The following is a 27,951-nucleotide window of genomic DNA, read 5'->3' as shown; positions in this document are numbered from 1 at the left end:
TCCGGCCTAGGATCAGAGCAGCCTGCAAACTGCAGAGCATTTCTCTCCCCGCCTCTCAGCTGATTGGTGGGTGGGCGGGGCTTCCAGAGAGGCCTCCCAGTAGGCCTCCCTGAAGCCTGAACTCAGCAGGCCCCAAGCAAGGCAGGAAGGAGGCAGGCAGAGCAAACTGCAGCAGACGCTCCCTGCAGCAGACCAGACCATCCAGCACAGCTTTTGCAAGGTAGGCTGTGAATTCCTTTTTGTGGTTACCCCCATATATAGGGATCTGCTTGCCATAGGGCTTTGATATGGGGGGTGGGGCGAGACTGAGAAGTCTCTGAATATTTAATTTAAAACAGACCTAAAAATGTGCTGGCTTTAAAAACAAAAACTATCTAAAAAGGCCTATAAGTGGCTTGTTTCATGTCAGAAAATTACAAAAACTTCTGGAACAAATATTTATTTATTTATTTATTTATTCATTCATTCATTTATAAATACACTTATGTTCAAGTTGTTTTGCAGCTCAGAAGGTCTGAGTGAGAACTGTGAGGCATGTGTTGTGCTTTTATTTTATTTTATTTTTCTTGTGTGTGAACTGCTCTCCAATAACTTGCAGGGACTTCAGAGTAAATCTGGCCAACATGTGAATGCATCACCTCCATTCCAGAGGAGATGTGTGTTAAAGGGCTTTAAAAGCCTCATGTGAAAAACCTCCTGGAATCAAACTTTACTGAATTAGTTCAGAATTCTGAGAAAACAAACATAGGCTCACCCTGCATGGTTGAAAGTCTCCTTTGCTAATCTGCAGCGAGGGGGCCATTTTAATAATGAGCGTTGCTAGTTTGTTCTAGGCATTAAAAGTAGCAAAAATATATAGTACTCAATGTATATCACTATATACTGTGAAGTGTGCATGTGTGTATTCAGTGAAATGTATTTCCAGGCAGCATACTTATTTTGAAATATCAGACATAAATCCTTGGGGGCCTGGGATGTGTGGAGGCCCTGGACTTTGAGGGTCTGGGGGCCCATTTTAAAATCTCATCTTGGCCCATTCCAACCTTGCTATGCCCCTGATGGTCACTACACATGGGTTTCTGCACAACACCTGCACAGAAGAAACTTCCATGTAGAAAATGTGTCTCTTGTAAACTGACCCAGAATTTTCCATCCATGACTGGGATATTTGAGAGTTAGAGTCAATAATAAAAGAACAGCACACTGCTTGTGACAGGAAGGGGCAAATTACAATGATTTCTTAGTCTGGCAGGGGCTTGTTTTGGCCCTGGCAGAACTTGGCTGTCTTGCTCCTGTTTCAACTGCCTCTGTCTAGTGTGGCAAACTAATGTATCCTCCTACCTCTTGATGTCAAGTAAGCACTGGTGTGGTGAATGCACATATACCCCATCATGAGCCAACAGTCATCACAAGACAAAGGCTGGCAGGAATCATTTTACCCCCCACCCCCCACCACCTTCTTCTTCCCCTATTTTGCTAGTGGCTATTTGGGCAGGTGATCCTCTAGGACAAAGTCATGTTTTTTTAAAAAAGAATGAGATGAGACAGAGAAAATGACACTTGGAATCCTCGCATAACTCCTGACTGTTGTTCCAGGTCTTTTACAGAGATGGCTCATGTTTTCAGGTTTTGATCAACAACCATGTCTAGATGGTACAGTGTTCCTTTTAACAAGGATTTCCAAATATTGTTGACTACAAGTCCCATCATTCCTGTTTGGACAGGGGTGCAATTTCAGTGCTTGCCCTGGGCGCTATTTTCCCTAGTTACGCCTCTGTAAACCCCCCAAAATCAGGTTCTTAATTTTAAAATAAACCAGATATTAAAAACCCCAAAATTTAGGAAGCTGAGAAAGCTTGGGTGAAAAGATGGGTTTTCAGGTGTTTTTTGAAAATTGCCAGCGATGGGGAGGATTGTATCTCAGCAGGGAGCGCATTCCACAATCTCGGGGCAGCAGCCGAGAAGGCCCGTCTCCATGTAGCCACCAAACGAGTTGGCGGTAACTGGAAATAGACCTCCTCAAGTGACCTCAATGGGTGGTGGGGCTCATAATGAAGAAGTTGCTCTCTTAGATACCCAGGGCCTAAGCCGTTTAGGGCTTTGTAAGTTATAACAAGCACTTTGTATTTTGTCCGGGAACCTATTGGCAGCCAGTGTAACTCCATCAGTAAAGGAGTAATATGGTTTCTCCAAGATGACCCGGAGACCAATCTGGCTGCCACATTCTGAACCAACTGAAGTTTCCAGACTTCGTACAAAGGCAGCCCCACATAGAGCGCATTACAAAAATCAAGTCTGGAGGTTACCAACAGATGTACCACAGTTGAGGTCATTGATCTCGAGAAATGGGTGCAGCTGGCGTATCAGCCGGAGCTGAAAGAAAGCACCCCTGGCCACCGCCTCAACCTGAGAAACCAGGGAGAGGTGTGGATCCAGAAGTACTCCCAGACTGCGAACCTGTTCCTTTTGGGGAAGTGTGACCCCATCTAGAACAGGTAGATCAAAATCATCTCTAGAGTCCTGACCCCGCACAATAAGTACCTCTGTCTTATCTGGATTCTACTTCAGTTTATTCTCCCGCATCCAGCCCATTACTGCTTCCAGGCAGGCATTTAGGGAGGATATGCCAGCTCCTGAAGAGGTTGACATGGAGAAGTAGATCTGGGTGTCATCAGCATACTGGTAACACCCAGCTCCAAATCCCCTGATGATCTCTCCCAGCGGTTTCATGTAGATGTTAAAAAGCATTGGAGAAAGTATGGAGCCTTGAGGGACACCATAAGCTCAGATTTTGAAGAACAGCAGTCTCCAATCGACACCATCTTGTATCTATCTGAGAGGTAGGAGTGGAACCACTGTAAAACAGTGCCTCCCACCCCAAACCCCCTCAGACATTCCAGAAGGATACTATGGTCAATAGTATCGAAAGCCGCCGAGAGATCCAAAAGGACCAACAGAGTCACACTTCCTCTGTCAATTCCCAATTGGAGATCATCCATCAGGCCGACCAAAGCAGTCTCCATCCCATAGCCTGCCTGAAAACCAGTTTGAAATGGGTCCAGATAATCAGTTTCCTCCAAGACTGCCTGAAGCTGAGAGGCTACCACCCTCTCAATGACCTTGCCCAGCCATGGGAGATTGGAAACAGGCCTATAATTGCTCAGCTCTGAGGGATCTAATGCAGGCTTCTTTAGAAGAGGTCTAATGATTGCCTCCTTAAGACAAGGAGGCATCCTGCCCTCAGAGAAGCATTTATGATTTCCACCAGGCTGTTTACAACAAACTCCCTGCTAGATCAAGCAAGCCATGTTGGACAAGGGTCAAGAGAACAAGTGGTAAGCCTCACTGCTCCAAGCAGCTTGTCCACATCCTCAGGAGTCACAAACTGAAACTGATCCAGTCGAATCACATAAGAGGAGTCGTTGGGCACCTCCAGCTCAGACATCAAATTAATTGTGGAGTCTCCATCTAGGTCGGCCCGAATCCGAGAGATTTTATCTGTGAAAAACTCTTTAAACACATCACAGCAGGTAACTGATGACTCCAAATTCTGGTTCCGGGGGTGGTGGTTGTGGCAGATCCTAATCTCCTCACAACCCTGAACAACTCAACTGGATGTGAACTCGCAGAGGCAATACAGGCAGAAAAGAACTGCCTCTTTGCCGCACGTATTGCCTGAGCATAGATGTTTAGATGTGCTCTATGTCGCAATCTGTCAGATTCAAGTCGAGTCCACTTGCACTTCAGCCCCCGTAGATCTTCCGTATATCAAGGGGCTAAATTTGAAGCGGGTCAGAGGGGACGCTTGGGAGCAATCGTGTCTACTGCCCTGGTGAGCAAGTTGTTCCAATTCTCAACCAGGGCATCAACAAGATCACCAGCAAAGCCAACATTAAATCTCTCCAAGGCTTCTTGGAATCTTAGTGGATCCAATAACCTCGAATGGAACCGGGCCAGTTTGGTCCGGTCCATGTGGGTTCCTTCGCGCCCCACTGGCCTTCCTCATCACTGCTGCAGCCGGGTAAGTAAAGCCTTTTCGGCCCTTTCAGGCCTCCATAAGAGCGAATGGCCGCCATTTTGGTGGCCGCTGCACATGCGCAAATGCCATCTGCGAGGAACTTCAGGTACTTCATGAACTTAATTTTAAAAAAAAAAAAGTTTGCGGACTGGTCTGGGACCGGACCGGACCGGGGTGGTGGTTTCGATGGGGGCCAGACCGAACTGGCCCAGTTCCGTCGAGGCCAGTCTGACCTCAAACCAAACCAGGCCAGACAGTTCCATGTACACCCCTATTAATATCCTGTAATTCTTTGGATTCTAGTCATAGACATAACTCTCTTCCAAGCAAAGAAGCAATATCTTTGGATTTCCAGCTGATCAAACTGAGGAAGCTGTCTGGGATCCATCTTGGCAGGAAGAACCAAAGTGAATATGCATTCTGTTTATCTTCTATGGCAGATGTCACAGTGTACAAATAAGAGTATTGTTGGAGTGCATGCACTGCCTTTTCCAAGGCAATAAACATATGCTGCCATATTGTCAGTGCAAAACCTTTTGAAGACTAGTGTCTCTTTGTTGAACTGAATGTGTACCATTGTCTCTATTGATGATCTCCCAGCTGCTTTTGGGACAACTCCTTTCAGCTTTTAATGAAATAGGCCTAGTGTTCTATTGTTGAGATACAGTCACATCATTAGAAGTACAATCTGTCTGCATCTGTATCACACCATGCTGACCATGTAAATGGCATCCACACATGCACGGAGGCAGTGTGCATGTTGGGGAGAGCACTGCAGCAGCAGGTGAGCAGGTAAGGACATCCTGCACTCACTTTTAAAGGCCTCATTTGCCGCCACAGCACCTCACTTGAACTGCTGAACCAGTTCGGCTTCGAACCAGGGCATGCACCTCAGTTCATGCCCATCTCTAAAGAAAAGGAGTGGGTTATGGCTCCCAAATAAAGCAAGGGATTTTAACTGAATTTACTAATTGAATAATTGCAAATTTATCCTGTTTGAAATGTGTGTGTTTTTTATACAGAAGTATTCATTTTTATTTTTTTAGGATTCTGAGATTATTGCCTCCTCTTCACAGGCAACCTAACAGGCACAGCTTGGAAACCAAGCTGGTCCAAAACAGGCAAGTAGCTCCACCAGTCTTTAGTCCTTATGCTATTTTTTGTTTACTTTTGGTTAGTTTTTTGTGTGTTACTTTTTTCTTTTTGGTGAGTTATACTAGTATTGAAAGGAGAGGTCCTCAGCATAAGTTCTTTATACATGTGATTTATATGACTAAAATTTCAAATCAGATAAAGGATTCTCCCAAATAAATGTTGCATAGAACTGCAGCTAATTATATAGAGTTTATTCCAAGTAAAGCCTTAATGAACTCATTGGGGCTTACTCCCAGATAACTGCTATGAGCATAGGATTGCAGCACAAGGACATATCCCAGAAATGTTTATATTGTGAGAAAAGGAGAAATAAGGCTTGCGTGTGTGTGTGTGTGTACATATCTGTGAGAATTTTAATTTTTTAAAAAATTATTTTTTTAAAAAAAAAGTCCGTGGACCTGCCGGACTGGACCTAGCAGTCCGGTACCGGTGCGACGGAACCGGGTGGTGGTGGTTCGGTTCGACCATGAACCCCCGAACCCCTGGACTGAACCACCGGACTGCCGGAACGGTTCGCACATTCCTAGATCTTAAAGGGTCCTTAGACCCGCCCCACCCCAGCATTTGTTCCTTTTGGTTCCCACCAACACATGGCATACTGCATTTGAAAGGGCTTTCTAAATCATCACAGAATTTTAGAGCTGGAAGGAGCCTTGGAAATTTCTTAGTCCCACAGCTTGCTCAATGCAATGCAAGAGGGAACATCTTGGGCAGCTTGGGAACAAGGCAGTGTTTGACTGTGCTTTGGCTTCTGCCCCACCTTTTTCTCCAGGTGGGTACCATCAGGCATCAGCCTCTGCTCCTTTAAAACTCAGGCTGGGCCAAGGGCTGAAGAGGGAAGAGGGAACATCTTGGGCAGCTTGGGAACAAGGCAGTGTTTGACTGTGCTTTGGCTTCTGCCCCACCTTTTTCTCCAGGTGGGTACCATCAGGCATCAGTCTCTGCTCCTTTAAAACTCAGGCTGGGCCAGGGGCTTGAGCCTCTTGGCGTGAGCCGAAGGGCGAGAGCACAAGGGCTCTCGTCCTTGGGGCGAGCTGCCTTGGGCCTGAAGACCTTTTCCTTCTGCCTCGAAGAGTCGTCTTCCTCCAACCAGGAAGTCAGCAGAGATTGTATTGCAGTGATTGCAGAGATTGTATAAGTCTGGTCCTGGTTTTAAATTAAGCCAAGAAGCTGTGGTGGGTTAGTCTGGGGAGATGTGTCTGGGAGAGCGAAAAAGTGGGTCTGGAGTGGGGGCAGCAATATCACGGGTAGCGGGCAGAGGGAGGTATGGCGGTGGGAGTTGGGCTGGCCGTTACAGGGGAAATCGGTCCAGGCAATTGAGGCCTGTTCCTTTTTCCGGCCCCTCTCCCAACCCTCTGACCCTAGGGAGCTCTGAGAACACTCCCTCGAGGATTAGGGTGCTGCTGCTGAATGCCAGGTCAGTTAACGCAAAAACATCTCTCATCCACGATTTGATTGTGGATGAGCGTGCTGACCTGGTATGCGTGATGGAGACCTGGTTGGATGCGCTGGGCGGGGTTGGTCTCTCTCAGCTTTGTCCTCCAGGTTTCCAGATCGTGCAGCAGCCCCGCCTCGAGGGTCGGGGAGGAGGCGTTGCAGTCATCTTTCGAGAGACCTTCCCTGTTTCCAGGTGCCCGGTCAGGCCATCTCAGAATTTCGACTGTTTGTCCTTGAGGGTGGGCCTCCGAGATAGGCTGGGGATTCTGCTGGTGTACCGACCACCCCGCTGCACCTCAGTCTCCCTACCTGAGCTGGCAGGGGTGGTCTCGGAGGTGGCTTTGGGTTCCCCCAGGCTTATTGTTTTGGGGGATTTCAATGTCCACGCTGAGGCCCCCCTAGTGGGTGCGGCTCAGGATTTCATGGCCTCCATGGCAACCATGGGCCTGTCTCAATTGGTATCGGGCCCTACCCATGTGACGGGACACACTCTGGATCTGGTTTTTGCCGACCGGGAAATAAATGATCTGGAGGTGGGGGAATTTGAGATCACTCCCTTGTCATGGACAGATCATCACCTGGTGGGGTTTAGTTTGACTGCTCCGTCTGCCCTCTGCAGGGGTGGTGGGCCGATTAAGATGGTCCGTCCCTGGAGGCTTATGGATCCGCTTGGATTTCAGACGGCCCTCGGGGAGTTTCCAGTGTCCAGAGCTGGTGACCCTGTCGAGGCCTTGGTTGATCTCTGGAATGGAGAGATGGCTCGGGCTGTTGACACGGTTGCCCCCAAGTGCCCTCTCCGGCTTGGTGGAGCCCGTTCTGCTCCTTGGTTTTCCTCGGAGCTTAGGGCGATGAAGCAACTCGGACGATGGCTAGAACGACGCTGGAGGAAGAGTCGTCACGAATCCGATCAAACACGGGCTAGAGCCCATTTTAGGGACTATGCCGTGGCGGTGGGGGCGGCAAAGAAGTGCATTTTCTCCGCCTCCATTGCGTCTGCTCAGTGCAGACAAACAGCTGTTTCGTGTGGTGAAAACTTTGCTCCACACATATCCCCGGACAATGGGGGAGGAGTCATCTACGGCTCTTTGTGATCGGTTTGCCTGTCGCTTTGCAGATAAAGTCGCTTGCATCCGTGTTGACCTGGACTCCAGAGTTTCGGCAGTTCCGGCAGAGGTGCCTTTGGTACCATCTGGTCCCGTTGTGTTGGATTCTTTTCAGTTGGTGCGGCCTGAGGATGTGGACAAGATCCTGGGCAGTGTGTGGGCGACTTCGTGCGCTCTTGACCCTTGCCCTTCATAGCTAATAAAAGCTGCCAGGGAGGGGACAGGTAGATGGCTGGAGGTGATCGTTAATGCTTCGTTGAGGGAGGGCAGGATGCCATCGTGCCTTAAGGAGGCGGTGGTAAGATCTCTATTAAAAAAGCCCTCCCTTGATCTCTCCAACCTGGACAACTATAGACCTGTACCTAACCTTCCCTTTCTGGGCAAGGTGATGGAGCGTGTGGTGGCGTCCCAGCTGCAGAGGGTCTTGGATGATACGGATTATCTGGACCCTTTTCAATCTGGCTTCCACCCCGGGTATGGGACTGAGACTGCCTTGGTGGCTCTAGTGGATGACCTACGCCGGGAACTAGACAGGGGGAGTGCGTCCCTGTTGGTTCTGCTGGACCTCTCGGCGGCCTTCGATACCATCGACCATGGTATCCTTCTGGGACGCCTCTCGAGTATGGGGATCGGAGGCACTGCGTTGCAGTGGTTCCAGTCCTTTCTTGAGGGGAGGGTCCAGAAGGTGGTGCTGGGGGACTACTGCTCGGCCCCGTGGCCATTGGCCTGTGGGGTCCCGCAGGGTTCGGTCTTGTCCCCCATGCTGTTTAACATCTACATGAAGCCGCTGGGAGAGGTCATCCGGGGTTTGGGACTGAGTTGTCAGCAATATGCGGATGACACTCAGCTCTATCTCTCCTTGTCATCTGATCCTAGGGAGGCGGTGGATGTCCTGAATCGGGGGCTGGAGGCCGTGATGGGTTGGATGTGGGCTAATAAACTGAAATTGAATCTGGATAAGATGGAGGTACTGTTGGTCAGTAGGAGAGCCAATCGGGATGAGGAGATTTTACTGGTTCTGGATGGGGTTGCACTCCCCTTGAAGGAGCAAGTACGCAGCTTGGGGGTACTACTGTACCCGGCTCTGCTTTTGGAAGCTCAGGTGGAGGCGGTAGCCAGGGGTGCCTTTGCACGGCTTCGGCTGGTGTGCCAGCTGCGTCCCTTTCTTGAGAAGGCAGATCTGGCCACGGTGACCCATGCCTTAGTCACGTTGCGGCTGGATTACTGTAATGCGCTCTACGTGGGGCTGCCCTTGAAGAATATCCAGAAACTGCAGCTAGTGCAAAATGTGGCAGCGAGGGTTTTATCCGGAGCTGCCCGTTGGGAACATATCACCCCCATTTTGAAAGAGCTGCACTGGCTGCCGGTTTGTTTCCGGGTCCAATTCAAGGTGCTGGTTTTTACCTTTAAAGCCCTAAATGGTTTGGGCCCGGGGTATTTGAGGGACGACCTGCTCCCAAGGGTTGCTGCTCGCTTGACTAGGACATCTGAGGGGGCCCTGTTCCGGGTGCTGACAATGAGGGAGGCCCGGCTGTCGTGCACTCGGGACAGGGCCTTCTCTGTTGCTGCTCCTAGACTCTGGAATGCTCTCCTGGTGGTCATTCGTTCCTCGGACTCCATCATAGCTTTTAGAAAGCTTTTAAAGACTTGGCTTTTTACCCAGGCTTTTACATAATCGTTTTTTACTGCTGTTCTTGTGTGTTTTTTATCTGATAACAAGAGTTTTTATGTATGTTTTTAGCTTGATGTTTTAACTGCTTTTATTGTATGTTTTAATTTTTGTAAACCGCCTTGGGGTTTTCTTTTAACGAAAGGCGGTATAAAAATGTAAAAATAAATAAATAAAATAAACACTGCTATAGGAAGTTGCTACATCACTAGTTTTGTGATGTGCGGTGGAGGTCAACAATTTATAGCAAGCCTCTTGTGTAAGCCTAAGCAGCTATCCTATCCAAAGAGTCAGAGAGTTAATATTACTCTCAGTGACGAAAACAGGAGAGGACTTTTACCTAGCAGCATTTTACATTAGCATAAAGCAAAGGTAGTGGAAAGAGAGAGAAAAAACTGACCAATACCACTGCAGCAGCAGAAAACAATCACTAATCTATTAAAATTCTTTGAACATCCTGCCAAACTGCTGGACAAATCTGAATGATTTGTCTGTAATCTGTCTGAACAGCTTTCACCAAGGCTGCCTACACTTTTTTTTTAAAAAAAGAGGATTCTCACCCTCTTGATAATCAGGACATCAAAGACTTGAAAGAAATGAATGTTTGGTATGATACTAACTACACAACGACTGTGCTGGTATTGTTCAAGACATAAATTACAATAGAATTATTTACTAATTTTGAAAACAAGGGGAAATATGTGCTAAATATGTTGTGCCAATATTTGATGACATGAGACTGCTTGGACTGCTCAGACCTAGAGTAGAACCTTTATGGGTTTCTAAGGAGGTGATTCCATTGCAGGAGAAGCTTAAGGCACAAAATAGTAACACATGTAGCTAACAGTGGATGGATTGTTTCCCTTGTGCACATCTAAATTAACTTCAGAAAGGTTTCTGGGCATGCCAGAGTTCTCATTCAGTCGATATATACAGTAGACATAACTAGAGGAAGGTTTTTGTTTTAACGTTTTACTTTCTGTTTTTATTTTGTTGCAAACCACACGGAGACGTAGGTTTTGGGTGGTATAAAATATGTTAAATAAATAAATAAATAAAATAAAATAAAATATCAAATCACTGATGACAAATTATCGGACAATTTTTATAGGCCTGTGGGAAGTGTATCTCTTCCAAGTAGGGATGAATTGATTAGACACTAGTCTGGCTGCTTCAAGTGGTTCGACCTCAAATTGAATCACCCTTGGGGGCACTGACCAGATTTGACGTTGAATCTAATCACCCTAGATTTGAGTTCAAATTGATTCGGTGATTCGAGTCACTATTATATCCCCACAATGCCAGTTCTCCTAGTTTCTCTGCCACTCTGGTTGGTTCCTTTGTACTATTCCACGACTGGCTGGAGTGGATTCTCAGTTTGAAATAACTTCTTCATAGGGAATACCTATGAAAAAGTTATTTCACAACCGAGAATCCACAACACACAAAAATTCCTAAAAATCCACTTCTTTGCATGATTCCTTTGGGGACTGGGTGGTATTTGGCACCCATGGGACCCTGCCACCCACTTTGGTGCCCCCTAGCCCTTAAAAAGTAGGTCAAATCTATTCTAATCGAATTAAATCGGTCCCAGATTCAAGGCATCAGATTCAAGCCCAAATAGAATCACGCTGTTTTGATTTGAACTCAAATCTAATTGCAAAAATTGATTTGTGCACATTCCTACTTCCAAATACTGGAGAACCTTCTTGATGGTCTGGTACCGAAGATGTTTCAGGAGTGATCTGCCTTGGATTGTATTCTCTCTCTCTCTCTCTCTCTCTCATATAATTGGGTTATATTATGTACAAACAAAATTGATTTTATCAGCCACCATATCAGTTCACCCCCTCACCAGCATCTTTTAAATAAAGGATTGATTCTTTCTTCATAACCACTCGTGTACATTTTTATCACATTTCATCTATTCTACTCATGCACCAGCAACTTTTCAACATTAGGTTAGAAAATGAAAATGATCTTCCTGACTGTAGTAGAATCCAGTCTGATCTTGGTTTTGGAAACATGATAGTGTGAGACTGGGAGCCCAACAAACCAACATAACATGTGTTGTAAACAATGGACTGGCATCCTAAGCTGTGGCAAAGTGCCTGGAGTAAATGCTTGAGGTCTGAATAGCAGGCCATTGTTACTACTCTCTTCCCGCTTTGAACTACTACTATTACTACTACAGATATTTATATACTACTGTTCAACAAAAGTTCTCAAAGGAATTTACACAGAAAAACACAAATAAATAAGAAGGTTCCCTGTCCATAAAGGTCTCACAATCTTAAAAAACAAAATAAAAATAAAAATACTGGAGGGATGCTGTGCTGGAGATGGATAGGCCCAGTTGCTCTCCCCTTTCTAAATTAGAGAATCTTCACTTTAAAAGGCAACTCTTTGCTCAATTAGCAGGGGCATTTTGAAACTTCATATCTGATCATTGTGCTACCTAATAATCATGCATTCAGAGAAATGATGCTTTGTTCAAAACAAATCATGAGCTACTACAAGCATGTCTGTTTCCCCACCAATACTTGGTAAAATATGGTCATGTTACTATTTATGGTCATGTTTCAACAGACAAAGGGCCACTATGACAGCGTGCTACACTGCTCCAGATTTTATAAAAGTGGGAGTTGAGGTACAATTGATTAGAAACTCGTGTAACATCAGAGAAGACAGCTTGGCTGTGCCAAGCAAAGTGATAATGTCTTTGCTCCTGGATTCCTGAAACATCAAGAAAGAAAACATCAAGAAAGATGGCAAGGCACGGAACTAGTACGTCTGGGAGGCTTCTCAGAGGTCGTACTGGTAGAAAAAATGGTAGATGCAGGTCAGGTGCTGATATGCCAATAAAGAAGAGAAGAGGTAAAATTTAAGGTTCATATGTGCTACATTCTATTGGGTGGTTGTCTTATTCTTGGCAAACAGTTTGCTCAAAAGCCAATGTCTAATTGAGGATGAATGGGTTTTACTGAGTATTCGACAGAATAATACTGTAATAGTCAATACTGTTTATTTCCTCCCCCCACCTGCACAGGGTATGTACGTGTCTGTAACACATACTACTACTGGAAAGGAAGGAGACATTCCAAGTAACTGCCTTCCGCATAGTACTTAGGAATTCCATCTTTGGCACCAGTGAGTAACCACCAGGCATCTGCCATGAAAAGGGAAGTCATCGAATAAGTCACCAGTAACCTGAGGGAAGGCTGCAAAATCCAGGAGCACTCCTATTATAGGAGCTTGACATGTCTGTCTGTCAATAAACTCATGAAAACTCATGTTGTCTTTGGTGTCTCCCTAAATATTTCATTCTCTCGATCTCAGTTGTTTTCTTGTAGTTTTAACAGAGTAATTAAAAACTCAGTAACATTTGCTTAAAGGAAAAAATATTGCAATCAAATTCATTTTCTTATTATTACAAATATTTATATTATCTTTGTCTTTTGGCCACACACAAAATCTCCAAGTAGTTTATATCACAAAAAGGATTCCTGTCTCAAGTGCACTTGCAATTTAAAATTAAACACATGGGAGATGCCTGCAACAGCCATTGGGAGGTCACAACTTCAGAAGAGGCACTTTGGTTCAGAAGAAAAGATCTTTCCAGGAATTTATTCTAATGACTCAATAAAATGGCCAGACTCTTACTGTTTCCCTGCAAACAGTTTATTAGGCCTTGCTACAAATCAGAGAAAGGATGCAGCAGAAACAAGGTAATTCAGCCGGCTGAGGGTGCTCTTCAGTGAAATCTGAGGACCCTGTACAATCTAATACAATTATTTTTGTACCCCTTCTATGGACATAGCTGTTCACTTACTTCTCACTGGACCTCTCACCTAGACACAAGATTTTACATGTCCAGCCCCCAAGAATTGCCCAGATTTTGTTGTGTTCCACTATGTCAACCTGCAGGATGTCTGTAGGTTTTTTGTTCTTCTGTATCGTGTTGAAATCCCCCAAATGTTTAGTTATTAGTGTCTGTTCCTTCACTACCTGTTTGCTTTATTTATGAAATTTCCCACTCAGACACCTTCTGACACAAATTTCTGCAAGGTCACTTTTGAAGACAAGAAGTTTACATTTCTATTCATCTTTATTCAAACCTATTCAAAAGTTTGGTCAAGTCACAGTTTTCCTTATCAATAGCTATTGCTAATACACTAATAATAACAGAAATTGCACAATATAGTCTCCAACACCATACTTGCACAACAGAAGTTCTTGATGATACTAAGGGCTCCTGAGAAGTGAGCTTTTATACACTTGTGTATCATAAACTCAGACATCAAGGATATGAAAGAAGAATCCCCTTAATGAGTCTCAGTCTTCAGAATAGGGTCATCAAACTCGAGTAGATTGGTCACTTTACCCAGTAGATGTCCAGATGTTTTAAACAAAATAATCATTGGCTTTAATGGTGCCGGAAGCAGGATCAGTGTCGGATGTAGGTGCTGGAAATAGCATCAGTATTTATCTTTCACAACATACACCTTAGCATAAACCTCCGGTGTGCTACCCTTCCACATCTGGCCTGACTAAAGCTTTTTATCAGCACCATTGCTGTCCCCAGTTTCTAACTGCCCTGACAGCTCTCAACTCCATGCCATCTAAGCTCCTTTCCCCATGCTTGCCCTCCAAAATTCTCTCATGTCAGAAGAGCTGCCCCCCCCCCCATTCTGCCTGTGTAAACATCTGTCATTCCCATTGTTCTCAGGACACCGTCTTATTTGGCTAGGGCTTCACTCTTCTTTACATTTGGCCTTTTCTTTTTACGTTTCTTGATTTTTTAAATGTGTGCACACATGTTTAATACTTCTCTTAGCTGCTTTGGGATTGTGTAAAATGAAAAGCAGGGTACGCATTTTTAGAATATTGAGTGACAACAGTGCTTGCTTCTTAATTTCTCTTACATGGCCACACACACACACACACACACCCCTTGTAGTCCCAGATAGGGAGGTCCATGACTTGCATTTCATCACAAATGAATGTGACATCATTAGTCTTTGTTAACACTGCAGTTTGCTTATTAAATGGTCAAAGATGCCAGAGCAAACCACAAGCTCTGAAAGGGTCATCAAGGACAGGTGGTGCTCTCGCTGCTAAGAGCACATAAGGACACAAGGACAAGCACCTGGTCAGATTCGAATGTAGCGGGAGAAATGGCCAGATTCCAACGCAGCAGGAGCCAGAGACAAACCCTTCTCCATCGCAGGCGTCGCCGAAGGGCCAGTCAAGGAGGCAGATCTGGAAGGAGGTGGAGAAGAAGACACCAAGGCAGAGGGAGGAGAGGTAACAATCCTTATATCATCTAGGACATTGAATCTTATAACTATATACTGGAGGTGAGTTTGGTCATTAGACAATAACTAATTGGTGTTTGTCTGTTCCAGGTCAAAGATCACGTGGTCACAGCAGGGGGAGAAGGAGAAGGAGAGATAGTGAACGCGACTAAGCCCTTTCATCTTCATGGTGTCCAGTGACCTTGGTTTTAAGTCACTCATCTCACTAAAGACTCCACAAAACAAAAAACTGAAACAAAACCACTCCTGTTTGAAGACTCAGGAAGAATTACCAAAGAACCATGGAGGCTGAAACCATTTGAATCTTGTCAATAAATGCTGACATAGCATGTGTGGGTCCAAATATCATTCCATGAGGCATCATGCTATTATGAGAAGATGTAGGTGACAAAAGCAAAGTTACGAACACCACAGAGTAATGTTCAAGAGGGTTTTTAAAAAAATAGATCTTATGTAAAAGCCTTGTGGCAAAAAACAGCTCACATACCTTAAAAATACCTATTAAATTACCTAGATATGATTCAATATTCACATTCATTGTCATATCAATCACTCAGGTTCTCAGGGTAGAAACATTCCAGGTGACACAGGAGGTGAGTTTTCCAAAGCAGTAAATGGTACTGAATTCTGCAAGGATTTTCCCATACTCAAGAGCTTGGGCTCTCCCCCTGCCCCAAGTTAACATAAGAACAGCCCTGCTGGATCAGGCCCAAGGCCCATCTAGTCCAGCATTCTGTTTCGCACAGTGGCCCACCAGATGCCGCTGGAAGCCACAGGCAGGAGTTGAGGGCATACCCTCTGACTGGTAGCCATTGATAGACCTCTCCTCCATGAAGTCATCCAAACCCCTCTTAAAGCCATCCAGGCTGTTGGCTGTCACCACATCCTGTGGCAGAGAGTTCCACAAGTGGATCATGCATTGTGTGAAAAAGTACTTCCGTTTGTTGGTCCTAGACTTCCTGGAAATCAATTTCATGGAGTGACCCCTGGTTCTAGTGTTGTGTGAGAGGGAAAAGAATCTCTCTCTCCACTTTCTCCACACCATGAATGATTTTATAGACCTCTATCATGTCTCCCCGCAGTCATCTTTTTTCTAAACTAAAAAGCCCCAGGTGTTGTAGTCTTGCCTCGTACGAAAGGTGCTCTAGGCCCCTGATCATCTTGGTTGCCCTCTTCTGCACTTTTTCCAGTTCTACAATGTCCTTTTTTCGATGTGGTGACCAGAATTTTACGCAGTACTCCAAGTGTGGTCGCACCATAGTTTTGTATAAGGGCATTATAATATTAGCCATTTTATTTTCAATCCCCTTCCTAATGATCCCTAGCATGGAATTGGCCTTTTTCATAGGCCAATTGAGTCGACACTTTCAACGAGCTGTCCACCATGACCCCAAGATCCCTCTCCTGGTCAGTCACCAACAGCTCAGATCCCATCAGCATATACTTGAAGTTGGGGTTTTTCTTTCCCAATGGGCATCACCTTACACTTGCTAACACTGACCCGCATTTGCCACTTTCCCGCCTACTCCCCCAGTCTGGAGAGATCCTTTTGTAGCTCCTCACAATCCGTTTTGGATTTCACTACCTGGAAGAGTTTGGTATCATCTGCAAATTTGGCCATCTCGCTCCTTACCCCTGCTTCTAGTTATTACTTTTAACCTCTGCCATCATAAAGGCTGAGGTTGGATAAAGCCATTTAAAGGGAGAGTGGTATAGCAGCTGGAATGTTGAATTGCTGTGGTCATTCCAGGTTCATACCCACACTCAGCTGCAAAGCTCACGGAGATTTAGCATTGGGGCAAATCCCCATCTCTCAGCCTAACAAACCTCACAAGGTTGTTCAGAGACCACAACACAACTTTGACCTCCTTGGAGAAGAGTGGAATATAAATGTAACACATATTTCCTGAAGCATCACAGACTGCCCCAGCTAGTTTCATTGGAGTGAGGAAGATGAATATCCATGGACTGAGAAAAAGTTATTTTTGGGTTGCACAGAAATGGGATTCTTATTTAAGATCTAAGGATTCATTTGATTATATGAAAGCCCAGCTGGATATTTTATTGGAGTTTCATGGTTAAACTCCCAGGTCCTTTTAAAAATCAGTCACAGGTGTGGGGTTTGGATTGGCCCAGTGGCATGAAGGTAGAGGGAGTTTAACTCTTTGCCCCCGCCCCACAAAGCTCCTATTAGTGCATAACAGAAAACACACACACATACATCCAAAATATATCAACTGAATGCTTTAAAGTCTAGGCCTTGCAATCTTCTGAAATCAACATCTGTTCACTTCTTATCTCAGTTCTTAATTCTGCCTTTGTGTTGCACACACACTCACACAGACTGACAACTGTTCTTTACAAATTCAAGAAGGGGTCAAAGTAACAGATATAATAAGGATGATATCAAAACAATTCAGTCACAATTCTCATTTGTGTCTTAAGTGACATTGGCAGAATTGTACAAGGATCCAGTTTCTACAGGACAAGGAGCTAGAATTCCATATGCCTAAAACATTAAAAGCCTTATTTAAAAACCAGCAACGTAGTTTGGAGGTTGCCAAAATGTTGGGGTTCCCCCCCCCCAAATTCAATTTTTATTAATTTTTAACAATAATAACCATTAACAATCATAATAAACACAAATGGACTTCCTGCGCACCTCCCTTCATGAAATAACAACTATAAAGTTTAGCCTTATTATAATATTAATAAAAAACCACAAATTTAAACCTTTAAAATAAAAAAAAGAACCACTAATCTACCCAACCTGCATTTCAAATTTCAAATCCTGCTGTAAGATCAATAGTAGGAAAATAATTCTTTAAATACAACAAAAAAGGTCTCCAATCTTCCTTGAAACGTTCTAAGCTTTGGTCTCTTATCAATGTTGTAAGTTTTGCCATCTCTGCATATTCCAAAGGTTTTATCAGCCAATCTTCTTTTGAAGGCAGTTCATTACTCTTCCATTTCTGTGCATATATTATTCTGGCCGCTGTAGATGCATACATGAAAAGAGTTAAGTTATTTGTAGAAATTACTCCTTGTGTTATTCCTAGCAGGAAGGATTCTGGCTTCTTAGGAAATGTCACTTTAAATATTTTCTTTAATTCATTATATATCATGTCCCAATAGGCCTTAGCCTTCCCACAGGTCCACCACATATGGAAAAAAGTACCTTCAGTGTGCCCACACTTCCAACATTTGTTTGAAACATTTTTATAGATTAATGCCAGTTTTTCTGGTGTCAGATACCATCTGTACATCATTTTATAATAATTTTCCGCCAAAATGTTGGTTTATAGGTATGGAACACAGTTGGATGAGACATAAGGCAGAGGCTGACATCCAGACTAATGAAGCACCAAGGCTATGGGAGAAGCACCGGTACTTCTGAAGTGTTCAACTCACTCTGCTACATCACTGATGCTGTGGGAGAAAGGGGCAGATTTTGACCTCCTCTCCTTCCCCCCAAAGCACCTCAGCACACACCAAAAAAAATGTCCCTGAGGGTTGTGCAGCCCTCAGGGACATATTTTTGGGTGCTATAGACTGCTTCTAGGGGAATGGGGGGAGGCTGTCAAAATTTTCTGGCACTCCTGTCCCACACAAGAGTCTGGGACTCTTCAGGAGCTTTGATGCTACACCAGTGCTTCTCTTGTAACACCGGTGCTTCCTTGGTCTGGATGTCAACCACTAGGTTTTCTTAGTTCTGAGTGAATTGTACTCTTGGCCTCTCAAACAAGAGAAGTAGGTGGAAATAACCTCTGAAATGATGTTGATTTGTTGGCCAAAATGTCAACATCTACAGTGAGTTTGTTGAGACTGTAACGGTGAAACCAAGCCTGTAAGGAGAGCAGTTATAGCCATGTGTATTTAACTGAATATACAGATACCGGTGTACATATTGTGCAGTGAGCCACTCTTCCAAAAGGGATGCATGCTCACTGCGTCATTCCCAATTGGGATAAGTCACAGCCATGATGAAGTACAGCTTCAGAGACACAGAACAGCCCCCACTTTTGGAAGCTTCGTGGATGGGCTCTTGCCTGGCCTGGAAGCAGTGAGCACACATTCCTTTTGGATGGGAAGCTACCTGCACAGGACGTAAACCACCATTTAAACTGAAACAATAGAGAAAGGTGGAAATAAAAATGAGAAGCGATGGCACAGTACACAAATTCGTAATTGTATGTTAGGCATATATCTTGTTTCATCACTAGTATTGAATATTGCTGTTTCTATATATATGCTATATCTATGGTCAAAATATCTGACATGAAGTAAACATCTTCTATACACATCAGATTCCTCTTATCAATGCTTGTTAAAATATAAGATTACCATAAAAAGCAAAATGGTTTCTTTACTTTTCACAACTTGTATGAAAAGTTAGTGGACTGGATTGATCCAGAAGATAGATTGGTGGATGAACAGGCTGGATTTAGGGCCAGCCATTCTGTTATAGATTAAGTCCAGTAGCATTTGGTTGAAAAGTACTACACAAAACCAAATAGACTGTATGCTGCTTTCTCCAGGGGAAAGTTATGGTACAAACTGCTGGACTCCACAATTGACCATTGTCTTTTTCTATTAATCTATAAGATATATGAAGATTCCTCTTTGAATGTATGGTATAATTTGTTAGGACATCTTAGAAAAAAAATTTCAACCAAGAGAAGAGTCAGACAAGGCTGTATTCTGGTGCTAATGCTATTTAATTTTTATATTAATTCTCTTGTTTCCCACCTTTAGGATTTGAGATACCATCTGCCAAAGCTCACTGATAGGCATTTACTGATTCTGCTTTATGTGGATGATGCTGTTCTGTTCTTCCAAGACATTGATTGGTTTAAGGAGAGTCTTGCAGACCCTTTCTTTGTATTATTATCAGCAGTCACTAGGAAAAAAATGGTGATAAAACTAAAATAATGGCATTTTTGTAAAGACCTAAAATATGGCTGTTGCATATGTGAACCCTGCTGCAGTTAAATTATATTTAGGGGTTGAGCTGGGCCATATACAAATCCTGCAAAACTTGAAGCTCAACAAAGTTCTTGAGAAGTTTGTTGCAGACACCATGTTGTGTCACAAATGCATTATTCCGCTTGGAAGTGGGTGTCACAAAAGTAGAAGTGGGTCAGTGGCTTAGTGTTTTGAATTGTGGTTAAAGTTAAAATGTCATCCTACTGGCCTAGCTCCTTTGGCATTACTAAATTTTCATCTTCCTGGAAGCATTCATTAGAAAGGAAAATATGTCATTATGGTTTCTTCTTAGACTTTCTTTTATCAATGGGCTATAAAAGGTAAGGATGTGCACGAACTGGCGTTCAAATAATTTCAGAGGCGGGGGGTCCTTTACGGGGCAGGGATGGTGCCTTTCCCCAAAATGATTGCTGCGGAGCTACAGTGTACCTCCCTGAAGCCCCAGTCATTGTCATACCAGGAATGGCTGGTGCGCATGCGTGCCGTGCATACGTGCAGCCATTTCTGGTACGATGCTGACTGGGGCTGCAGGGAGGTATGCTGCAGCCCTGCGGCAATGATTTTGGGGAGAACGCCAGTGGGGGGAAAGTTGCGGAGCAGGTAAGAGCACCCTCCCTGCAACTTAAAGGTGCCCCCCGGCTCCCGGGAGTGCACGAACCAGTTCATGCACATTCCTTATGAAAGGGCTAGATAAATGGTTAAACAGTGAGTGGGTGATATGGAATGGCAAATAGAATTAAGCCACGTGACCACTTCCGTAGTGTTGGGCACTCAAGTTTTTATCAAGCCTGCCAGGTACCATGGTCAGATTACTGTCCCCAAAGATTATAAAGCTTTTTCGTTAGCCTGTTTAGATGCATCATGTACGGCTATGCTTGAGGGAAGTTTTAAGAAGCTTCCATATGGAGAATATCTATGTCCATGTAACACAGGAAGCGTTGAAGCAACAGCTATTTTTGTGTGTGTTATACTGCAGTTTCTGTGATATTAACTATGATATTCATAGTTATTATTTGCTGCCTTTTAGAAAAGTTTATCCAGAGTGTTCTGATAAGTTTTAAGTAAATTATCTTTTATCTGATATGAATGATATATTATCTTTAAATGTAACAAAATTTTGTTTTACAGCAGAGAAAACTCAACAGAAGATGATAAGTTGATTATAGTGTTTGTTAAATTTTAAATGTGTTGGTATATATAAACTTATAGGGAGGAGAGGTGGTCTTGTGGTAGCGAGCATGACTCGTCTCCTTAGCTAAGCAGCCCTGGTTGCATATGAAAGGGAGACTAGAAGTGTGAACACTGTATGTTATTCCCCTTAGGGGATGTAAAGAGCAGAGAGTTTCAAGTTCCCTCTCTGGCTTCTCCAAGATAGGGCTGAGAGAGGAACCTGCTTGCAACCTTGGAGAAGCCGCTGCCAGTCTGTGAAGACAATACTGAGCCAGATAGACCAATGGTCTGACTCAGTATATGGCAGCTTCCTATGTTCCTATGTAAACTGTTTGATTAGTATTAGATTAGCATTATGCTAGTATTATTTTTCTTCCTTTCTCTGGTCTGTGATTGAAATAAAGATTCTTTCTTTCTTTCTTTCTTTCTTTCTTTCTTTCTTTCTTTCTTTCTTTCTTTCCTTTTCCAGTTCTTTCCCAGCCATAGAATATAAAATAAAATAATGAAAGGTGGTGGTGGTGGCAGAGCAAGAAAATAAATTTTAAAAACATTTTATGAAATCTCAAAGTTAAATTTAAACATTAATTAAATATAATTTTATATTTAAATATAATTATTAAATATAATTATATATTTATATATAAATATAATTATTCATGAAATATTTGTTTAATTTTAATTTTAAAGTAATATATATAAGAACATGTTGAATGTTCTGATTTATTACAGTGCGATAGAACTGTGCTGCTAGAGTAATTTGCCATATATGGTCCATTACAGTGGACAGGAGGACTGGCTTGTCACAGAGGGAGAGAGAGAGAGAGAGAGACCACTGCATTTCATCACAATCCAGGAACGCGTCATGAGCCATTGTCAGGTTTCACACCAGCCTTTAAAAGGGGCAGCACTGCCAGCTCCAGGCCTTAAGCTCTGACAAGGCCATCGTCTCAAGAACAGGTGGTGCTCCAGCTGCACAGAGCTTGAAGAGAAAAGCACCATCTCCTATGGCCAGATTCAGACGCAGCCGGAGCCGGAGCCTCAGTCGCCGCCGTCGTAGGAGGCGACATGGAGGAAAGGGTGGGAAAAAGAAGGGAAGGCGCCACCGTGGCAGAAAGGGAAAAGGTAAATGTTTTATTATCCATCTTTTGGAAATAATCTTACATGTCCTATATGATGGCTTGTTCCTAATAGGACTCAGACATGAAGAGTAACCACGTGTGTTTTCTGGTCTTTCTAGGTCGCAAGCATGGACACAGGAGAAGAGGGAGGAGAGGAAAGAAAGATTAAAGGCTCCCCTCATCCCCAGCTTTGTCGGCCTCTAGAGCATCTGCCAAACAGAAAAACGAAAGAAACTTTCTCCACAGAACATCCAGGATGACTTCCCCCAGAATCAAGGAGGCTCAGACCATTTGAACGGTGCCACCTGTCAATAAAAACCTTGACATTTTGTGTGTCTTTTTTCATTAATAACGTAGCATCTATGGGGAGGGAATGGATAGCCTAGCCAGGGCAGACGTAAAAGGAAGGGGCATGTCATAGTCTGAAGCATTGGGAAACAGTTTGTTGATTGCATTCTGAAATTGTTGAAGGCAGAGACAAGATGGAAAAATGAAATCACAATAGGAAATGGTACAAAAGAAGGGGGAAAGAACATGCAAAGAATATGAAAGGAATTTTGAGTTTATTTTTTGTCTGAGTTTTTTGATCAAGTGTAGAAGATGCAGATTGAACAAAATATACTTGATGTGGGTAATTTTGGTGGGAGTGGGACAGGGAACTTGAGAACTCTTGGTACCATCTTTTATATGGGAAATCATTCATGCTATTAGCCTATTAGATACAGACATTTATTTTCCTCTGGCCCTTTTTGTAAACATGAAATTAAGGATTTAATTATTGTAATCTGAGGTTTTGTGGTATATACATCTAGATTTATAAAGTTTAGCTATCTGATACAGAGTCTTGTTCAAGCTGCCATCACACTTCACAAATATCACCCATTTGTACACAAGCAATGGGTACTTTCACAAATGTGGCAACAAACCCTGTACAAAAATATTCAAATCACAGCTTTCTCTTATACTACCATATTTACTCAAATCAAAGTCAACCCTGAATTTAAGACAATCCCCTTAAAAACACAAATATAGGTTATACTATTTACCCCAAAGGAAGAGGACCCTGAATTTAAGATGATCCCCAATTTCTAACATTGAAGGTCTTGGGAAAATCCTAGTCTTGGGTTCCGGTAAATACAGTACATGTGCTGACTGCCAAATTCAGCCTGTGAGTATAATCTAGTCACACCTCAAAAGATGTCAACTTTTACCTCATGTTTAAAAAATGTCTGAAAGCATGTAGCTGAACACACAGGCTGTCTATGAACCTCTCAATAAGGTCTCCCTCCCTTTGATATCGCATGGAGAGCCTATATGTATGCAGTACATATACAGTCTCTCACTTTTCCACCATTCAGATACATGCATGGACATTGGCTGAGGGGCCAGCGGGCACAGAAAAGGGAACAGAAGATAACCAAGCAACTATATAATGTCTTAGTAAATGAAAAGGCCTTAATATTGGAGACAGGGGTAGCAAGTTATATAAACTGAAGTTAGCTCCATGGATTGTATCTCATGTTCTGAAATCAATCACTCATGTCACTGAAATCAATCACATAGGTACATTTTTGCTTCCACAAAGACATTGGGCCTGTGATCATCACTGCGGCTAAACAACTCCATGGTAAATCAAGAGTGAACTCTAAGAATGCATAGAGATCACTGAGGCCCCTTTGCATTATCGTGGCTGGCAGAAATGCAGCCAGAATTACAGAAATGGATGCAGGTCTTTCCGAGTAATATATATTCTCATTTGTTCATGTACTTGTATACTGATCAGATGAGGTGGAAATGGCAAAGGGCTACATGAACTGGCCTCTCATTTCGTTTTATCTCATCTTATCCTCCCCTTATTCTCAACTCCTATCTCATCTTACTTTCACACATGTCATTCACATAAGCACAGGGGCATAACTATAATAGGGCAAGGGGAGACGGTTGTTTGGTGGCCCCCAGAGGCAAGTCACATGACTGACTCCCCCAGCCGAGCACCCGTCTGGGCTTCCTTCAGTTGTATTCATCTTCTGAAACTGATGTGAGTGTTAAGACCTGGAGCTACCAGAACAGCATGTCTTTCTTTAGTACCATTAAATGACTTGCATCGTCCACCATTTACAAAACCTTTTAAAAAATAATTTGGGATGATGTTCTATTGTGGCACATAGGTGTGTGTGTGTGTGTGTGTGTGTGTATGTGTGTGTGTGTGTGCTTTTTGTTACCACTATTCAGCCCTCATTTAAGATTCCTTTACTTCATGAGCTGAGCTTCAGTGAGGCGGGGTGGCATTTTAAAATCTTGTCTCTGGGCCCACTCCAACCTTGCTACGCCCCTGCATAAGCACCTTGACTGCTGCTCTTTCCAATCCATACAAACCAGCTAACCATTCTACATAATTCCATGTTTGGAATGCCCAGTGATTTTAACAGCAAACATGTATATACAAAACAACTCCTCACAGGATTATGGCGTTATTCTTCTTCACAGAGCTGCATTTTAGAGGCTGACTTGTAAAATGCTCCTTAAGCTAACCTAAGAGGCTTGTGCTTGCCTTGGGGAATTTTTGACTTCTTATCTTTGAATAGCTATACCATTCTGAATAGCTATACCATCCCCTGCCATTCTGTCAATTGGGACAGTTTGCCATGTAACATGGGGGACGACTGTTGTGGGTGGGGGAATAATCTCAAGCCCCACTGAGCTCATGGAACTAGTTTCACAGGCTGACAGCATGACTGATGAAGTGCCTGACTAATGAGGCAGAACTTTGCTCGTTAGGCAAGCACTTTGTTAATCAGATTGTCAGCCTCAGTTATCTTAGGTCCCTAACTGTGACCTAAGGTAGGCATCAGACTTTGTTAAAGAAACACTTTGTTTTAAGGGCAAGAAAGTTAGTAAAATGAATAATGCTAAAGTTGGTGCTAAAGTTTTTGCCCTGTAAATGGAGGACCATGAGCCCATCTGTGAGTGGAAGGAGCTGTTCTGTGAACATAACTCTCCTGCCAAGATGATGGAAGCTCCTTCCACTAAGGAGAAGTGATGGAAACACTAAGCGAAACCTTTGAATTCAAGCCATAGTTACATAGCCAGCAAAATCACTTGTTTTTAGGTAAGAGGAGGAGGAGTCTCTAGACTGAGGATACATTTTTATAAAACTCTGAGATGATATCATACTGTATCAATAATTGGCCAATGTAGATACATGAAAGAGAGGTATTTTTACTCTTAAACAGAGATGAATAAAAAGAATTGGTCTATTGATTCTGATATCCATAGTGTGGGATATTTAACATTAAAATTACATTTTAAATCTAGTTACATATATGCAAAATAAGTAGAACAGTGCTTAGCTTTTCCACCCATCCATATTTCATCATACTTGTGAGACAGAAGTATTTTTTGAATACTTCATGCCTTTTTGAATACTTCATGCCTTTCATGTCAACGTCTAAAAGGATGTATGTGAACATCCACATTTTTTCTTACCCATTAAAAGAAAACTGCTATCTTTGTGCTACCCTTTCTCTGATTTTCTTTATTCTTTCTTTCTTTACTTGTTTTTATTTCTAAAGCACCGTGTACATTGTACTTTACAAAGACCGAAGAACCAGGCTCCTGTCCTGAATGCCTAAATCTAAGAGAGGCACAGGGAGGGCAACAGAGGAACGGGGCGGCGGGGCAGAATTGATGCAGAGAGAGGCTGGAAGGAATAAGCAGGTATTGGTTGTGCAGACTTACCGGCTGATCCAGTGGGGGAAATTACTCACAGTAGTCCTATTGACATTAAAGGGACATTACGTGTTTCCCTTTTAAATTTCAAGGGGACTACTTTGAGTAATGTTCCTCATTGTGTCAGCTACTAAGACTTGGTTATAGTGCAGTCCAAGAAATAGAGGGTTGGAGCAAAGTCTGCATGGAAAAGGGAATTAAAGGATATAAGGAAACTGGCATCACTAAAGCATCATGGGCATTGCTTCCAGGCATAAGGGGAAACAAGAGGGAAAGGGAGGGAGCAGGGTACTTTTGAATGGCTGAGGATGGTCTAGCTGGATGAGCAAAGACACAAGTCTAGATGTGGCAGGATATGGGTGTGGGGAGATAGCTGGCGGGGGGTGGGGCAAGGCCATGGTGGGGCAAGGCCATGAGACAATGGAAGACCAACAAAGAGAAGGTTACAGTAATCAAGGCAAGAGAGGTCTGGGGTGTGCGTCACACTTCTTGACAATGAGATAGAGAGGAAGGGTTGCATTTTTATAATAATGTAAAGAGAGAAGCAATGAAAATAATGTAAAGAGCGAAGGACTGTAGCAGGGGAATGAGGCAGCAAAGGAGACCGGGCTACATGCCTGATAGGGCAGATGGTGACATTGTCAATGGTTAAGGTAAATAAATGCAGAAAGGAGAGCTTGGGAGGAAAGATGAGGAGATCTGTCTTGACATTTTGAATTTCGGATGCTGATGAAGCATTCAAACAGAAGTACCTGAGAAGCACTAGGAGATGCAAGATTGGATGGAAAGAGAAGGTTCTGCAGTGGAGAACTAGAGACTGGTATAATCTGGTAATATACAAAATGTGTGGAAGGAAAAATGGGACCTGCAAACCTTAATGCAGTGTATCATATTATATTTGGAATGTTGTATGGGGATCTTCATGAAATCTGATATTACATTCAAGATCATGGTATTGCTAGTTTAATTTCCCTTATATGGCAAATGATATAATTTTTCCATATTAGGATACACCCATTGTATACCATCACAACTGAGTTGTAGCATAATAAGCCTTTGTTAGACGGTCTCCAGCTTTCAAAAAGGCTAGTGATGACACTTCAGTTCACAAGCTCTGAAAGGCCCATCAAGGACAGGGGGGTGCTCTAGCTGTTAGCAGCTCAAAGGGGAAGAGCAAGAAGAGACATGGCAAGATTCATACCCAGCAAGAGAAGCTTGACCCATTGCCGTCGCCGGAGGCAACAAAGAGGAAGTCAACATGGAGGTGGATCTGGAAGGAGAAGGCGGCAGCAGCATGACAGAAGGAGAAAAGGTAAAGACCTTAATGTAACAACTGTAATTAATTCTAGGTAATTCCAGTCACTCTCTTTGTGACTAAGGCTGCAATTATATGCATTTATTTGGAAATAATTTGCATTGAACAAAGTGGGACTTGTGAATAAACATCCTTAGGATGAAGCCATTAGCCACATCAAGTGATCTATGATGATGTTTATCTGCCTTCCAGGTCGCAGATCTCATGAGAATAGGAGGAGGAGGACATGAATAAACTCTACCTTCAAGGTCTCCTTCACTCTTGATCTGAAAAGCTGACCTCTCTCTGCCAGACAAAAGTGAAATGAAGCAAATTTCTTGCATCAGAACATCCAAGATGCCTTCCCAGGAATCCAAAAACTTGAATTGAACAAGGCCACCTGTCAATAAATGCAACCATTTCATTTCTGTATCATGTCTCATACACCAGGTGGTGTAAATCATTACATATATATTTGTGCATATATAATACAAGTGTAATGAACCTTGTACACTAATAGTTAAAACTGTTTGGAGCACTTGGAATTAAGTTCAGAATCCATCTGAGAGCTTGATTTCTTATTGAGAGAGACAATTAATAGATAATTTTAAAACTTTTATATTGTTTTGAGCCATAATACATGTCATGCTTTGAGAATCTTAAGCATTACTGACTAGTTGAAGTCAGTGGTTCTCGTATCTGAATAAATACAACTAGAGTCGGGCATTAAGAAACAATGGTTTTGCCATAGAATATATGGAACACAGTAGCAGTTTCCAAATACCAAAAGTCTTCATAAAAAGATAGTAACCCATTTCCATACACACTAAGCAAAGTAATCAATAATTTCCGGTTTCTGCAGAAGCGATCCAGAATATGACCTTAAAGAAATATTCCTACCGTAGCTGTAAGAACTGCTGGACAACTGAAAAAGCTTTTTCTTGAAGGCAGCCT

General features: G+C 43.2%; 5 long non-coding RNA genes across 6 annotated transcripts; all 5 read left to right on the top strand.

The window, feature by feature from the left end:
• The first annotated feature begins 120 nt into the window (after positions 1-120).
• LOC128339847 (uncharacterized) lies at positions 121-5,137 on the top strand. Of its 2 annotated transcripts, XR_008313257.1 has the most exons (4): positions 121-220; positions 3,862-4,021; positions 4,322-4,425; positions 5,065-5,137. It is a non-coding gene; the product is annotated as an uncharacterized LOC128339847 (long non-coding RNA). The 2 variants fall into 2 exon arrangements; XR_008313256.1 differs by lacking the exon at positions 121-220 and having other exon boundaries at positions 2,714-4,021.
• Positions 5,138-8,584: 3,447 nt separating this feature from the next.
• On the top strand, positions 8,585-12,675 carry LOC128339845 (uncharacterized). Its single transcript, XR_008313254.1, has 2 exons — positions 8,585-12,259; positions 12,432-12,675. It is a non-coding gene; the product is annotated as an uncharacterized LOC128339845 (long non-coding RNA).
• Positions 12,676-14,149: 1,474 nt separating this feature from the next.
• Positions 14,150-15,029, top strand: LOC128339844 (uncharacterized). The gene is made up of 2 exons (XR_008313253.1): positions 14,150-14,689; positions 14,791-15,029. It is a non-coding gene; the product is annotated as an uncharacterized LOC128339844 (long non-coding RNA).
• A 6,558-nt stretch (positions 15,030-21,587) lies between these two features.
• On the top strand, positions 21,588-22,303 carry LOC128339843 (uncharacterized). The gene is made up of 2 exons (XR_008313252.1): positions 21,588-21,978; positions 22,094-22,303. It is a non-coding gene; the product is annotated as an uncharacterized LOC128339843 (long non-coding RNA).
• Positions 22,304-26,094: 3,791 nt separating this feature from the next.
• LOC128339846 (uncharacterized) lies at positions 26,095-27,429 on the top strand. The gene is made up of 2 exons (XR_008313255.1): positions 26,095-27,015; positions 27,211-27,429. It is a non-coding gene; the product is annotated as an uncharacterized LOC128339846 (long non-coding RNA).
• Positions 27,430-27,951: the final 522 nt, after the last annotated feature.

This window comes from Hemicordylus capensis, chromosome 1 (genome assembly GCF_027244095.1).
Source record: "Hemicordylus capensis ecotype Gifberg chromosome 1, rHemCap1.1.pri, whole genome shotgun sequence".
Lineage (NCBI taxonomy): Eukaryota > Metazoa > Chordata > Lepidosauria > Squamata > Cordylidae > Hemicordylus > Hemicordylus capensis.
This window is presented reverse-complemented; position numbering and strand designations above follow the sequence as displayed.